The sequence below is a fragment of the Ascaphus truei genome, chromosome 3, assembly GCF_040206685.1.
Source record: "Ascaphus truei isolate aAscTru1 chromosome 3, aAscTru1.hap1, whole genome shotgun sequence".
Taxonomy (NCBI): Eukaryota; Metazoa; Chordata; class Amphibia; order Anura; family Ascaphidae; genus Ascaphus; species Ascaphus truei.
Genome location: NC_134485.1, coordinates 365,822,620 through 365,840,152, shown reverse-complemented (window position 1 = coordinate 365,840,152; position 17,533 = coordinate 365,822,620). Strand labels below are relative to the sequence as shown.

Genomic DNA, 17,533 nt, shown 5'->3' with positions numbered 1-17,533 from the left:
AGATTAGGTCAGTCTCCTTTGTTCAAGAATGAGATGGACAGAAAAGGATGTATACTTATTATTAAATATTTCCTATTAGTGCTAACGGAGCACACAGGCGGAGTTTCACAATGTAAACAGACAAACTTAATCAAAACAGATGTGCAATTAAATATACAGGTGGCTTAAAATAAAAATTGCTCGTTTAATCTAATCAAATGTTTGTTTTTGTCTGCCACTGTATTCCTAAAAAACTCTGCAAACCCTTCAGAAAATGAATAAATAAACATATACCTTCAAGGTAATAGCTGTATGAAGACAGTTCAGCAACTGGTACACATCATGTGATCCAATGTAATAAACAACAAAGAATAACTATATGCTTTCGTGATAGTAACCGTATCAGAATTGTTTTGCTTCTTGTAATGCCAACTAGGGAAGACCGCCATGTAGATCGGTGCATAACAGGACAGTGAGTTGCAGATTGTAGAGAAGACCAATAGAAATATTTTTTTTTGACATGGGCCCAAAATGTTTCAGGACCTTGACACAACAACTGATTTTATTTCAGCTTTGTGTGTCATGCTGGCTTGGTACCGGAATTCTATGTACGTTTACAAACATACACTTTGGTTGAAGATGAGGCCTGTCTGATCTTCCCTATTTACGGTTCAATATTAAATGCTACCTTATATTTGATTTTAATCTTTTCTCTTCATCCATGAGTTCCAGAACTTGCTCTAAGCACCTCTGTAGGGAAGTCTTTTTTTTTGTTGTTGCAATTAATGTATTATTTATAAAATATTTTACCAGAAAAAAAAATACATTGAGCGTTACTGCTCGTTTTCTCATATATGTCCTGGGCACAAATTAAAGGGCTTTATGATGTTTACCACTCTCCAGTTTTCCGAGATGAGTTCTTGTTCTCGCATTATTTTACTACAGGAAGTTAAGGTGTTGAATTCTGTCACTGCCAGAAGGAATAGCCTTGCATGCATCTGGCAAAGAAAGGGTTAGCCATAGTTGTGAAAATGTAATCACAATTGGATAAAGGGATTTGTACATCACACAGGCTTAATTCTCACATAAAACTAATTTATACAGTCAGTCTGTCTTGCACTGAAGGATAAGAGTAAAATAGTTGATTTTAAAGCAGCAATCATATGGGTTTTTATTAAATAAATTAATTCTGTAGTATTAATATAGATATATATAGATAATATTGTGTTTTTTTAAATTATTATTATTATTCAACTCTTAATGCCATTTTTTGAGTTTTAAACCATCGTTTGAGTTCTATAGCAGGCTTAAGCCCACCTCCCAAGCGATGCAAGATCTTTGCAACACTTTCCTGTTTGTGATAATTTGTTGCCAATGTACCCAGCAGTTTGAGCTGCGAACTGTAACAATAGATAATGTTACCTTAATAATACACGGTTACATTGTAGCTGTTGAGTTACACTGACTGAAGCAGCCATCATGTTAGGCACACAATCAGGATTTTTACACATTTATAACAGGAGCACCAAACGATTGCCATCTTAGGTCAACATGTAGAATTATACATTGTCACATGCTTTTCATAAACAAAAAAGAAAAAAATAGGGGTGGGGGGTCAGGGCCGTCTTAACAGCATTATAGGCCCCCGGGCAAAGCAGTGCACTGGGCCCTGCCAACTCTCAGCTACAAGTCGCAATTTTTCTCCTTCTACCGAGTTAGCGGGAACTTTGAATGTTGAGGCGGGTGATTGGAAAATTAGTGTTAAATTCTGGTCTGTGCATAGATTGGGCATGGGGCCCCTATGCTCATGGGGCCCCTATGCTCGTGGGGCCCCCGGCAACTGCCCAGCGTGTCCATGCGTTAAGACGGCACAGGGGGGGGGGGGGGGGAGTATTGCTGCTTTCAAATTGATGTCTACCAAAGGGAAGTTCTTTTTTGTGTAATGATTTGTAGCTTTACTACTAAGGAGAAAAAAGCATGCTGTGATATTTTATAGAATCAACTTACAATGTCAAATGTATTACGGTAGTAGATATGACCTTTCAAACCACAAAGGTCCCTTTTTCGGATGCAGTTACAGATGTAATCCTGTTATTACCTCATAAGAAGAATAACAGAATGTAATAGTGTAGTAGTCTGCAAATTAACCCTTTCAAACATCTCACGACGTTGCTTATATTTTTCCAGTTGCAATGAATATTACATCTATATTTTTTTAACACTTTTTTTTTAATGTGCTGTTAATCTGAGATCAGAGTACTTTCTTTGCTGCAATACACAGTGCAGAAGTTCATTCTTTACTCGTATTAATTACACGAATGAAACTAAAGTTGGACTTCTTAGCAAGCAATGTAGAACCCAAATGACATAATGTTTGTCATGTAAAAAAATAATAATCTTATTTTCAACTTTTCAGTACTTTAATATAGAATAGTGTTTATGAACTTAAGAAAAGTAACGTTGTTTTCACTTGATTAGATCATTTTGTAGATAATGTAAGAGTCATGAATCTAGTCATTTCACATTTTTATTTAGGCTGCTTTCCATGGCCTGAGCATGTTAGTAGTGTTTATACAGGATGTTTATATGGGAGTTGTGTATTCTTGAGAACTTTCAGATACTTACACTAGGTGTGTTTAAAAACTCTTGCAGTGCATTTTCACAGCTGTGTGCAACAGAGCCACTATTAGGTAAAATACAGGGGAACTTGGTCACTTTGAATTAATTGATCCTCACCTGATGCACAATACATGATTATTGCATAATTGCTATAGCTGGTGTAATGTAATACCAAATGGATCTCTAACTCACAATATATAATGTATTATTTCCCAGTATCAATCTCGTCGTTAATATCTGTCCGCTGTAGTTGGTTTATTTTTATTAAGCACTATTTCTCTGCAAAACCACTAGTAAGTAGTTAAAATAATTCATCTAGGAAACAAATCTGGGCAGTATATGGTTGCTTTTTCTATGATAAAAAAGGCATTTATTGCAACCAGAGTAAAAAATGTTGAGCCTTGCACAACCAAAGAAAAATCTATTGCATTTATTTTGGAGGCGGTATAATAACAACAAGTTCGAACTAGGAATATGTACTGTATGGACTGTATGTCCATAAAACACAAATGATTCCCCAACCAGTGGTAGCATTTCAAATGAAGAACGTGTACCTGTGTGGAATGGTCCTTTTGTCGACATGTTTCATAAAAAATGACATATGAATACCTTAACAGTATTTAAATCGGTTTTTTTTTATCAAAGACAAGAAATTACAGATCACTTTTGTTTAATATCTACTAACAATATATTCTTCTAAGAATTGATTTTGCTGCCGTTTCAAAAATCTAAGTAAAAAAAACCTGTTGCGCAATGGTGGACAGCTGTTGTGATGTATGTTTACTGCGTTATCACCACAGTTAGCACTGTGGGTGGGCTGCATACTAACAAGTACATTATTGTATGCTTCACAAGTGGGATCTCGGATGACCACACAGGCCTAGAGATGCTAGTTTATAATAAACTTAGAAAGCAAAGTTGTGTTTTAGGGCAAGGTTCACATACTGACCACACAGGGGTGGCCAACCTGTGGCCCGTGCCGGCGTATGGAATAGGCCGTCATAGAGCAAACCAATTAAGAAAAGGAATAATGCAAAATCCTTCAAAATAAAACAACAATGGGAAACTTAACAATATTAACATACATTTTGAAAATGAGCACAATTTGAATAACTTCTTCGACCATTAAACATAGAAAATAAATCAAAGCCATTTAAACAATGAAATTAAAATGTAATGGACGTTATTCCCCCATATTTGTTTTGTGAGCAGACATTTGTGTCCGGTACAGATACAGGTACGGACAGACACTCATGCGGGCAGTCTGCTTCTGTTACCAACCTCAAAAATGAATCCTAATAAACTGTTAACTGAAATGCACATTCAGAAATCACATCCAGGCATTTTTAAATTCAGATTCGTTTTTGTTTACTGGGATTTCACGTTTTTTCTTAATAAATTATTTTCTAATTTTAATGTTTCTATTATTACTTCCGGCGTTGTTTAGGTTTGGCTATTAATTTAAACCAGATGTAAGGGGCAATAGAATAGTTGCTCGCCATAATATTTGGGCCCATTTATTGACATGCGTGGAAAAAAAAAGTTGGCTACCCCTGATCTAGCATATTTAAGTACTGTATGCAAAGATAACTCACTCAGATAACATATGTTTACTCATACTATATAACAGGGGAGCGCAAACTTTTAGTGCTGCGCACCCCTGTCGCTCTCCGCCCCCCTGTCGCTCTCCCCCAGGCTCTCCCCCCGGCTGCCTTCATCCAGTTCAGATGATGCTGAGGGGTCATGTGACGTAACATCACGTGACCCGCGACGGCATTTGACCCGTGTGACGTCACATGGCGCCGCGGCGTAATTTGATGCCACGTTGCCATGGTGATGCGTCACAGAGCGGCTGAATCCCGGTAAGTAAACAGTTACAGGGGCCTCACGCTATCCCCGGCATTTAATTTAAATGTCTGGGGGAAGAGCACAGGATCTCTGCCACTGCCCGCACCCCCCCCCCCAGCACTTGGGGTCGCGCCCCCCACTTTGTGCACCGCTGCTATATAATACTGTTTAACATTCTTTATATCATATATATAAATATATGATGGTAATTTGCACCAAATATATCATATGTATATACCCATCCTACCATTCTGAGCACCAGGAAGCCAGCGATCACTAATAGTTATATTCTATATAATATTTTACTTGTCTTCTATGTTGGACTTTACATTTACTATCCAAAATAGTCCATACTCCTTACCTGAAACAGGTATAGATATTAAGACTGAAAATATGAAAGCATTTTATCACACTGCTTAGTGGACACGAGCCATTTGATTTATACTTTTTAATTCATCATTACATTAAACCAAGATACATCCGAAAAAATAAGGGCTCTGGAATGGACAAACTATACATTCTACTAGCGTGGAGTAATACGATAATCAAGTGAGTTATAGCTCAAACTCTGTGACTTCAGCAGTATTGCCATTAAGTTAATTGGACCCTAATGTTGCATTCTATTTGATCTAAACACTGATCTCTTTATTCCGTATTCCAGTGTGTAATCTAGTCTTGTGACTCCCGAATAATGTACTATTGTATACTCCTGCAACACACACATGTTAAATCAACAGCTTTTGTTGAGCATGTAATCACACAATGACCTAGTCTTGGTCCTATTGTGTTTACTAGTTTTGGATGCTGAGCCATCCTGTGTTTTCCCCATTTCTGTAAACTGATGATTTGAATCTACCTTTTGAATAGAGTCATGGGACAGGCTCACATTGTCCTGCAGAGGTTAAATTTAACCACCTTTGTGCTGGAATGGCTTTAGAACAAATTTCTCCTTAAAGGTGTAAGCCCTCTTCGTTTACAAAAATCAAAACATTTTAAATTCCTTATTTTGATGCCCCGGTGACATACAGTACATGGTATAGTCCAGGCACTCCAACGGCCTTGTGATGTACCATGTACACCATCATGCTTGTTTTCTCAGGGAAGATCTGGTTCACTGCCATACGGTGCAACTCCAGTCCTCAAGGGCCACCAATAGGTCAGGTTTTAAGGACATCCCTGCATCCACACAGGTTGCTCACAAGTCTGAGCCACTGATTGAGCCACCTGTGCTGAAGCAGGGATATCCTGAAAACCTGACCTCTTGGTGGCCCTTGAGGACTGGAGTTGCCCACTTCTGGTTAATGGCCATGTAATCACTGCTGAAGCAATCACATGGCTGTAAATCTCAGATGTCTGGTGGCACTCAGATGCTGCTGGTCTTCCATCAGCAAAAAGGTTAACAACGTAGTTGATCAGCTTTAAATAATTGTAATCGCGCTTAAAGCAAAGATATACCTGTTTTATATTTTGAAAATGTTGATGATTTTGTTGTTGTTGCTTAAACTGGTACAGCTCACCCCCCTTATAACGCTGTGCTTGGGGTCCAAAGGATCACACAGATACCCAACAAGCTCTGAGGAACCCCAAACATTACCACATATTAAACCCTGAGGAAGATCCCCCTGTGGGATCGAAACGTTGGAGTTATGTGTTGTATTTAATACATTCATTTTCATTCACCTGAGTGCAGTCTCCTTTTTGCTGCTATGCGGTAATGTTTACTTTATATATATAAATATATATATATATGTGTATATATTTATATATATATGTGTATATATATATATATAAATATATATATAGTGTCAAAAGGAGTGCTAGCGTGCGTGGCTAAATGTATACAACAAAAAACAAACAAAGATGCCCAAAGCTACTTCCAATGTGACAAAAATACATAGTGCAATACCTATATATTCTCTTGAAAAAGGGTAATTTAGTTTAACCCTTGGGCCAAAGCGTCTTAAGCCTGCTGCCACTTCAAGGCATTACCATTAGCAGGTCCTAACACTACCTGAGTTAAAATTCTTATTTACCTGTATAATTACAGGAAGAATGATCTGCATTGGATCTGTTGTAACCCGGCAAAATTGAAGTGGCAGCAGGCTTAAGATGCTTTGGCCAAAGGGTTAAACTACATGACCCTTTTTCAAGAGAATATATAGGTATTGCACTGTGTATTTTTGTCACATTAGAAATAGCTTTGGGCATCTTTGTTTTTTTTTTGGTCCAAAAGATCACATCGCGCTATAAGCAGATCGCGTTAGAAATAATGTACAATTGTATGCATCGTACTATAAAGTATTTAAGATTCCAATAATCGTGTTGTAACGTATACATAAATCCGAAAATTGGGAGCCACGCTTGCATCGCGTTATAAGCGGATTCGCTTTGTAATGGATCGCGTTATAATGGGGTTGAGCTGTAGTTTGAATGGGGGAGTGCTGGTAAGTCAAATGTTTACTCAACCTCCCTCTAGTCCACCCTCTGGTCAATAAATATTAGTAAGGAGGTTATAAGGGGCTTTAGCTATACAAGTAGTTCTTCAACAGAATGTCACACAAAAGGGAGTATGTAGAGCAGTGTCCGCGGCGTTACTGTGGGTGGCTGGCTGGCTTTCTGCTGGGCCCTGGACACTTACAATGAGGGCTTGGAGTGGTAGGAGGGGTATGCGTATTGAGTGAGGCAGAATATGGCAGAATGACAAAAAGACATAGAGAGGAAGACGGACAACAAAGTGAGAGAGAAAAGTTCACCTGCTTAAAAAATCCAATTAAATTATTCTTCTAAAAAAAACTTTTTGTTTTTAAATGGGATTTTTTTAAGCTTAATACCCCAAACATTCATTTTACTGTGAGCACTGAATTGTGTCTCTAGGGTGTGAGTGGTCCGCAAAGGCAGAACAATTGATTTTAGGATGGCTCGGTTTAAAAAGATTGGGAGCCAATGAGTTTGGGGAAATCAAATCCCTCCCAAGTCTCAGCTTTCCATATTCCTTCATGCTACATTTAAAAATGCTTGTAGATGTCTGGTATTTTGTCTAAAATATTTGTATTATAAATTTCCAATGAAGTATCACCCACACATCCGGATAAAACATAACAGTTGCGTTGATTAACAAGACACGTGTGTCACGGGAGACCAGGTACTTTTTACACCATTTATTTATTACCAGTATCATTCATTAGGCAGAACAAGATAGTAAAAACAAATTGTGTTTATTTTGGTAAACCGACGTATAACAAGAAGAAATACACAAGGAACAGTTAAAAATACACTTACTTGGGATCTTGGGGAAAAAACTACGCTTTCCTTGGTGCAGGGCGCCCGGTTGGATGAGCTTACCCTGACTTGGATATACCCCCGGTTCTCCTGGTCCTCTTTTTGGCTTCAATCCTTAGCTGCGACCGCTTCTTTCGATTTTGAGAACTTGGGCGCAAAAGACGGACTTGGTGCCTGCAAGGCAAACTTTTCAGGCTTCCAAACTAAGCCGTTCGCACTGTTATTTCAAACAGAGCAACTTTGAAAAGCCTGCCGACCTTCATCGACTCACCTCATTGGTTGGCTGAGATGGACTTGCTCCCTCTCTTGGTCAGCACCTTACATACACTCCACTTGGCTATCCCCAGAATGGAGGTGGAAGGAGCAGCCAATCGGAGCATGGGAGTTCGTCCCCGTCAGCCAATAGAAAGAGGGGCTCAACCCCGGCTGACGTCAGAGGAGTAGACGTGCCCAGCAGGCTCGAGAAGCTGGGTGCGCGGGAAAATTTATTTTAGCCAAAAGGAGAGCAGACTCTATAGCTGCATCCTCCTTAGCTAACTCATTGCCATCTGCAGAGCCGGCTCCACCAAGTCTGGAAACTACAAAAGGTGTCCCCGCAGGTTGCCCTTTGTAGTCCGGACCTGGCCATTCACCCATTCCTCGCTCACCAAATGTTTTCACACCACTGGACATCCTCTTCCCTTTGAACTACGGACCCTATGCAAACTTATTGGCACCTTAACTGGTGGCCCGGGCAAGCTGCATAAGAGCCTTATAAGAAATATATCAAACCTAATAAAATATACTTTAATACATGGGGTACATTGGGGATACTCATGAATGTAAGCGATTTAGGACTTTGATATCGGGGCTCGAAACTAAGGAGTCTGGGGGATGCTGGACAGCCCCGTTGTGATTCTACACGCGTACCGGCAAATACCACTAGTAGCTCCGGACGCCGAACTCCTGCAAACAAAAGAATTGCATTCTTACCCAAATATCCCACCTAAAACGCACACACAGAAAGTTCAATGAGCCTGGGGTAAACGGGAACATGGGAAGTGGAAAAGCAGTGGTCACTTTACTTTTCATGCCAATGTAGTACCTTTTCCCCCACCCTATGTGAGATAATGTAGCTACTGGTGTATTCTGGGGCTGGTGTATACCTGTTTGGTAGAACAGAAGGCCTGAGATCTCCAGGGTGGTATAGGGAAACATCAGGACATGATATCAGGGATGGTTCGTCGGTCAGCGCAGTGCTTCCAGCCCAGGAGGATCCTGGTGCAGCCAGGATGAACCTCAGGCACACTTCTTGATGTTCAAATTCCAGACACCACACCATAGAGGGTATAACTGGAGTTTATTGGGTTAACACAGCATCACAGGTTCCCTTCCCTGAAGGCAGTACCCGAGGCTTGAGGCCCTGTGCATCTCAACTCAGCATACCTTACCCCCTAATAGGGCAAGGCCTCAGCCCACTCCTGTCCAGGAGAGACTCTCTTGTGCTGCATCCACACAGGAGCACAGGAGATCAGCACAGAACTATCTCTCAAAACCCTTACTCTACCCTTTAGAGGGAAACCCCCTTCTTCCTAGGGGAGTGACTTGTAAGCCAGACTCCTATCAGTCATAGGCCCCCCTTGTAATACCAGACTACTCCTGAACTTTATTAGGTAACACACACATAATAATACAACCGTACCCTACAGGATTTGCTCCCAACACTGCCCACTCTTTACTGTGACTTACAGTGCTAGAGGGGCCAGAGAATTAGTAGCCCAATGGGACTTGGCTACACCAAGATACCTGGCCACTGGCTTATGGTGCTGGTTAGCTGCCAGGGACCCACGTGAGCCAAAGGCAACCAGAGGGTTTAACCTTTATTATGAAGCCTGGTTACCCTTGCCCGTCACAACGTGTACAATTAAAACCACACGGTTTTAATCAATCTTAATTGTGCGTCTCAAAGCTGTCTGATATTTTAACAAAAGACAAAGAAGCCCCAGTACACATCCAACATGACAAACCATCCAGTTCATTACTATATGTTTTTTCTTCTCATAAGTACGGGTCATCAAGCCCAATCCTTTGGCCAAAACATTTCAAGCCTTGAACTAGAGATGGGCGAATCCGCCCAAATCTATTTCCCGGATTTTTGCTGATGTTACCCCCAAAATCCTTTTCGCGGTGTAAAATCCGCAAATGGATTTGGGTGGTTTCAATTCGCGCGAATTTATCAAAAGCCACCATTGGATATAATCCGTGGACGGATTTGTAAAATCCAATACATGGATTCAGCAATCTGTTCGTAGATTCTTAAGAATCCGATGCGCTGCGGATCCAAATTCGCAAAAACAGTTCGACCATCTCTACCTCCAACCACATCAAGGTAGACACCTGCCTGATCTTAAACATATCTATGGACACGGCACCAAAGGTTTGGAAACTAAGACCGAGCTCATACACTACGCTTGCTTGCGAGAGTGCGAGCTCCATCCTTGCCGCGCTGCTGTAGCATAGGCGATCTGTGCTCATAGTTTTGCAGGCATTTGGGGGCAACTCCGCAGGGGGTGCAGGTAGCCGCTCACCTAGCGGGGAGCACGTAATGGCGCCGTTTCAAAGCTCCCTCAGGTTGCCATGACGTCATCTGATGAGCCTTCCTATTGGCCCGCATGACTGGGGCCTTTAAACTTTGCCAAGATATCAGTACCGCCTTTTGGAGGTCTTTATAGTGGGAAGCAAGGGGTTCCAGGAGCTAAACTTTATTGTGGTTCAGCTACGTAGACCCCTGCTTCAAACTTAACTATCAGTACAGATGGTGTGATAGATACCTGTTGATGTACATGTAAATTATGTTTGTATATTTTCTGTACTTAGATTTTCCAGATCTTCCTTCAGCTCTTGTTTTGTGCGGTGTACTGTCCGATAGTAAGCTTTATGTCATTGTTTTTAACAACTATGAATATTGACTGTCTGGGAAACAAAAACTTTCCTTAGAAGGCTGTAGCAACATTTCATGTTTGGGCAAAGAGGAGGATTCCTGCCCTGATAAAAGAGTTACACATAAAATACCAAGTTACTGTTGTGGAGTGCTCACCTAACCTACGCAGTGGATTTTCTAGTGTACTTTCTAATTAGTGTTATATGTAATTGTGGTGGATAGGAGAGAATCAGAAGCTGTGTATTCGTGTCGCTTTATCATAGTACATTCTCTTTTTGGGATGATCACATGCAATTTTGCTTTAATTACCAAATATATGAATTTGTTAATTCAGAATAATTTTAGATATGGAAATAGTTAAACAATTGTAGTTCTTGATTAGTGTTGGTATTATTTAAGTTGCAGTTACTGTATATCTTTGAACATTTTTTTTTCCTGTTATTACTTACCATGTGAAAGCAGACGTCTGTGTAAGAAAGAAAGTTCTCATGACATGGATTATAGTCAAGTATTATATAAAAACATGATTTATGGAAATTCGGGTGGCAGTTCGTGGTTTTGTTTTACCTATTTGGTTTTAAAAAATGCAGGAAACAGAGATCTAAATACGCAAATAAACTTGTTGGTAGAACAGAAAATTGGGATAAACGATCCCCCCAAGAATGACGAGTGCTACAGAGTATACAGTCCCGAATATTGTAAGATATCAACTTTGCCAATAAATCCGGACATCATGGAGTGAGAGTAGCGATGTGAATAAACAAATGAAGCTGAACATAACAGCTTGCACCCCTATTGTGGAAGTGGCCTAGCGATGAGACATCATGGCACAAGAAAGGGATGACCGGTGGAGGGCTCTCAACCAATACCGGACTCCCGTCTGTAAGTCCCGCATATGTGGCCAATTCACCTGGGGTAGCTCCGTTGAAAGAATTGAAAAGTCACTTACTAGGTCTCGTAGCTCCGTCCGGGTAGGCGTGCTCCTGACTGTATGCTGTCAGCAGAAGAACCTCTCAATGTGGAGAGAGAATCAGCGGGCACCGCTGATTCTCTCTCCACATTGAGAGGTTCTTTTGTTGGTAGAACAGTTTGGGGACTGCGCAAAAATAATAGTTTTTTTTTTAATGAATTGAAAGAGTAATTGCATTAAAAAAATCAATGACTCCCCTCAACCCATTAGCAGCATATGTGGTATCTTGTTATTCATGTATTTACCTTTGGCGTGTGTTTCCTTATACTTTTGTGTGGTGTGCCATGTTCATACATATGAATGCATAAAGTAAGGGTTGCATCTACTTGCATTTTGTCTTTTATGCCCAGAAAAACTTGAATGACAATTTTGATTCTTATGGTGCACAAAAGTGGCGCATGCGTGTATGGTAGTTTTAGTATTCCATATAATTTACATAAGTGCCCCACAGACCACATCCAAACTCTGCCTCGAACTCCAACCCCTCGCTGCATTTTTTTTTCTTTTGTGAAAAAGACGTTGACGCGCATACTGCACAAAACACACAAGAATGGCCTTTTACAGTGCCGCACTAACTTGCTGATATTCTGTGCGTCTGTTTTAGGACAAAATCACGTGTAGCAATATACATACTGTAGGCCCATTCGTCTTTCACGCCTTTAATAGAATGACCTCAAATTTCCCTGATTGGTTCCATATCTAGTATCTTTGTTCAGTTGGTGTTGGAAACCGCTTCAGGTTTCATCCTTTTTAACATAAAAAAAAGGTGTGTACCCTGTAAAAGCTATAATTGCACCTCCTATAAAATATAATGCATTATATTTATGTTAGAAATTATTGAGCACGAAGGAAATCCATGAGAAGCAGGGGTTTTTTTGCCTTTAAAAAAGTACAAATACTTAACTAAAATGTTAAACATAAAAAAAAAAATCATAACCTACAAGAAACACACGACTATTTTTCACACTTTTGGTATTGGATGAATGTTATATTTGAATGTGTTTTTCTTTAACACAGCATACTTTATATTGAGTAGACATTTCCTAATTCTTTATACACGGGCTGTGGTACAGGATTTCAGAACATGTTTTATGATGAAAATAGGAATGTAATAGCAGAATTCATCCATGTAATAGGAGTCCCTGGCATGTACAACGTTTTCATTCAGACATCCTTTTCTGAGTACATTGAGAAAGTATTTCGAGTACTGCAAGTACCATCCTGCACATTTTTTGATGACTTGACTCATTAACAGTATTTGTGCAGTGTTTTTGTACATTCGGCAACAGATTTTGAACTGTAATACATATACTGTCCTGTGTAATGTATGCGTTTCAGGTTACCGATAGTAGCTCCTTGTTTGCACTGTATGCTGTTCTCTCTCGTTCTGGTACCAGGACCCTTCCTAGTAATCCCTGCACATGTGCATTTTCAGTTATTTTTAACCCCTTTTCCTGCAACTCTCTGCAATGCGTTAAATTCCCCTCCGGCAGCAAACGGTTTCAAAGCACAGTTGCACAGTGACGTTGCAATTGCTGTCTTTGGTTCTCTCCAAACTGACAAATTGTGTATATGCTTTTTAGACGTTCTTTTTTTTGTCAATGTATTCCATTCTACAACTGGTGCACAATATTTGCACAATGCAGGAATCCAGAACTCAGACCAGAGTGTTAAAACTGCAGTTCATGCTGTCATTTTAAAAAAATGTAACTCAATATGTGCATAGTTCAAAAACTGTTATTTGCACACACATTTTATTATGGCTAATTATATTGCAAGTACTGTACAGGTTTTCCATCAATTATCATGTTATATTTCAAGACTATATACTGTACATCCGTTACTGAGGATCTGTTCTTCATACATGTATGTAGCATGGACCTTCAGTATCTGGTCTGTACAGCATGCATATAATGATTTCCTGTAATTTACAGTTACAAATATGTTGGAAATTGGCAGAAGCATTACAATCTTTCATCAGACTAAAGAAGAGCGCTATAGGTTCATGAAAACAAATACAATTCAGACAGTGTGAGCTTTAGCACGAGCAATATGAAGGTAAAAGTATAGTTTGGACAATTGAGGTCCGTTGGCATGTTCAACAGCATTCGACATTCAAAGCTTTCAAGAAACCTATAGCTGTTTGACTAGTCTAGTTTGTTTTACTGATTGTCTTTTGTTTTCTGCAGCTGTGGTGAGTGAATCGTTGCTCTAATTCATCATTTCTGAACTGATGAAGAGAGCACTAAACAGAACTGATCACAAATCACATCTTGCTTCTCAACTTCTCCTCTGTGTTCTCTTTGCATCATAGAGGGCTAAAGACATCAAGGGAAAAGGCTGATTAATTCACGTCTCTAAGCTTAAAAATGTATTGTCCCAGCCAGACTGGACCCACGTTATTGTTTAAGATGTGTTGTTACGGTACATGACTGTATTTGGTACGCCTACGGGGGCAAAGAGTGGTATGAACCTACATTTCCAAGTCTCTAAAGCTTCTTGGAGAATAACATCCAAACAGTATTAGAGGCCTCCAGCTACTACTAATAATCGCCTAACCTTTTCAGTGCCGCATGTCCCCTGGACCTCCAGCATTTGCAGTTATGAACGCTTTAACAGCAATTACATGACTACCTGCCACCCCCAGCTGACGAATCTGGTACATCAATACTGCCTTTGGCATGGTAGGACCGTGACGTACAAATGCACTGAAAAGGTTAACTATGTTCCAAATAGTTTCTTGTTACTAATGGTTATGGTGATAGGCATCAAAAGGAAGAAGCAGCCTTTGCATGGCAGATGTGGGTTGAGGTTTACATTGGAATTTTACAAAGTAGAATAACATGGTCATTTAAAGTTTTTGTAAATGTATTGATCACTGGCCATCTATGGACTGCAAAGAATCCATAAAGCTTAGTATTTAAGACCAGACTGTAGAGCAAATATCAAGAAGCTGCAACCCAGCAGAGAGCATCCTTTACACCAACGGATTCTATGATTCTATGGTGGGAAATAAGCCCTGTCTCTCGGAGGCCGGCAGACTGCTTGACTTGACCAGGGAGGATCCAGGCGGTTCCCCTCTCCCCCCCGCCTTGCACCCACATGTAACGTACAAATAAAGACAGGAAACGGGAACTGGAGGTAAAATGGCCGCGGCTATTTATTTATACAGAAAACCTAATGGGGTAAATGCACTCCCTGCCAGAGTGCTCCTTTGACAGGAGGGGGAGGGGACGGTCAGCCGGCCCTCGAACCGCTGACCTCGTGTCCCCTACGTGAGCGGGCTCTCGAGGTCATGGATAACTGACCTTGCCCGCTCGTACTCCCCCCGGGCTCAAACGGCCCAGCTCCTAGTCTGGCAAGAACAAGCACCTACCCCCCAAGAGCCGCCGCGACAAAGGCAAAACTGGTCAATGACCCCTCCTGTTCGGAACCTCGTTCCTTTCACTCAGCACAGTATCAGCAGTTCATGCTGTAACAGAACAAAGAAACATTAACACGTTATACAATGCCTAAGTCCACATTCCTGGGAATACCCTGGCCCTATTCAGCCCTCTGCTGCCGTTCATTACATGATTGCAATCACTACCTAAGGGGATGGGTGGGCGGGAATCGTCTGGCGGGCAGCAAAAGAGGACGTGCTGCCCGCCAGCCTGGCCTTAAGAAGGCTTTCCGGGAACTCCTCCCCTGGGCCGGGGAGGGAGGTGTGGGGGCGGGCCAGCGAGGGGAAGGCCAGACCCCCCCGGTCATGAAGCCCCCCCGCCTATGGCTAGGGAGGCCGCTTGACCAGGGAGGATCCAGGCGGTTCCCCTCTCCCCCCCGCCTTGCACCCACATGTAACGTACAAATAAAGACAGGAAACGGGAACTGGAGGTAAAATGGCCGCGGCTATTTATTTATACAGAAAACCTAATGGGGTAAATGCACTCCCTGCCAGAGTGCTCCTTTGACAGGAGGGGGAGGGGACGGTCAGCCGGCCCTCGAACCGCTGACCTCGTGTCCCCTACGCGAGCGGGCTCTCGAGGTCATGGATAACTGACCTTGCCCACTCGTACTCCCCCCGGGCTCAAACGGCCCAGCTCCCAGTCTGGCAAGAACAAGCACCTACCCCCCAAGAGCCGCCACCGACGGGCCTATTTAACCCCCCTTAAACTAGGCCCGTACCGCCAACCCTGCCAGAACCCTCTCCAAGCCCTCCCGCAAACTTAAATAAGTCTATCCCGCCCGGCATGACTAGCAGCGGGACCCCTGCTCATCTACCAGCCCTGGTTTGTCCTTACCGTTCCACCTGGGGATACCAATTGCGCCCGGAGCATCAGTTACTCAACTTGTCATGCTTCCTAAAGATGCACTGAGAATCTCTTTCTCCGCTGCGCTATTCATCACCCGGAGCTGCAGGCCGCCACTGCCCCACGCTATCTGGGATTTCTCCCCCTGCGAGCTGCCCAATCCCCCTGCGAAGCTAAACAACCTGCAAACGCGCTTATCCTGTCTCACAGCTAGCCCTTTCCTACTGCTGCCGGCTTCATACCCGCCCTCTGTGACCCCCGGGAAAGCGACCCTGGCGGTGGACTGGACCACGCCTCTTCCCTTGCTCGCTCCGTGTCGAACCCTGCCAACCGTGACGCCTTGCCATATAGCCCTGATGTCGCCCTACCCGGGACCCCTTACCATTACCAGATACGCCGAATGCCATACCTTCCACGGCGTGTCCCCATCAACCGCCGGCAGGGGCTGCCGCACCGCCTGTGCAGCGCGTGATGCTGCCAGGTGGGGCAGCTACAGTGCCCATGACCCCGGCCGTGGCTGAAGAATTGAAGGACACTGGGTCAGGACCCCTTACCATTACCAGATACGCCGAATGCCATACCTTCCACGGCGTGTCCCCATCAACCGCTGGCAGGGGCTGCCCCACCGCCTGTGCAGCGCGTGATGCTGCCAGGTGGGGCAGCTACAGTGCCCATGACCCCGGCCGTGGCTGAAGAATTGAAAGACACCGGGGTCAGGCTGATGGCACTGGGATGGGATTTACGGCGCCAGTGACCCCGGCCGTGGTTAAAGTTGGATTAGGAGACACCGGGATCACGCTGGAGGCTGCCGGAGCGGTATTTGGTGCAAAGCTTGTAGCATGCCTATCAATGCTGTCGTGAAAATTGCCTTCCGTGCTGCGCTATGTGCCGCTAGTATAGTGCCCGCGCAGGCCCTGGTCTCGCCTTACCCCAGCTGCGCCACCTTGGATTTCTGCCGCCAATCAAGTTCCTAAACGCGCTCATCCCGTTGTGCAACCGCCCCCAATTTACCGCTGCAGGTTCCTTACCGGTCCTTGGTGTCCTGGGGCAGCTGCATGGTCGCACTACGCCGGGTTCTTTGCCCGCCGGCCAGAATGCACCCGCTTTCAGCTGCTGTCAGCGGCTGCTACGTCCATTGATTAAAGCATTGGCGCCGCCCGCAGTTGCGGGTGGCCGTCCTGGTCATCTCAATCCTGCCGATTCTGCAGGCGATCTCCTTAAAGCTACACCGCCCACGTCGGCAGCGGGTGGCCGTTGGCGTGCCGTGACACCCTGTCTCGCGTCACGGTGGCCTGAGGCCCTCCATTCGCCGCTGGGGCCCGACCTCAGCACCGAACCACCTTGTCCTGCATCACAGTGGCCCTAGGCCTCCCCATTACTGCTGGGGCCGACATACCCACGGTGACGCCCTGCGGTCTGTGGCCAAAGGCTGCCGCCCTGCGCATGGCTCCAGACTCCCGCCTGGTCCTTAACCTGCGTCACAGTGGCCGTAGGCCTCCCCTTCCACGCTAGGGCCTGACCTACCCACAGTGACGCCCTGCCTTGTAGCCTGTGTACGAAGGCTGCCGCCCTTAGAAATATAATTGCTGACGAGGTGAATAAGGTAGGTTTGCCAGTCCTCATCGGTAT

At 43.3% G+C, this 17,533-nt stretch overlaps 1 protein-coding gene across 6 annotated transcripts in view; it reads left to right on the top strand.

The window, feature by feature from the left end:
* Positions 1-17,533, top strand: part of FRY (FRY microtubule binding protein) — a 423,242-nt gene that overhangs the window by 185,254 nt on the left and 220,455 nt on the right. The gene's annotated exons all lie outside the window — the stretch shown is intronic.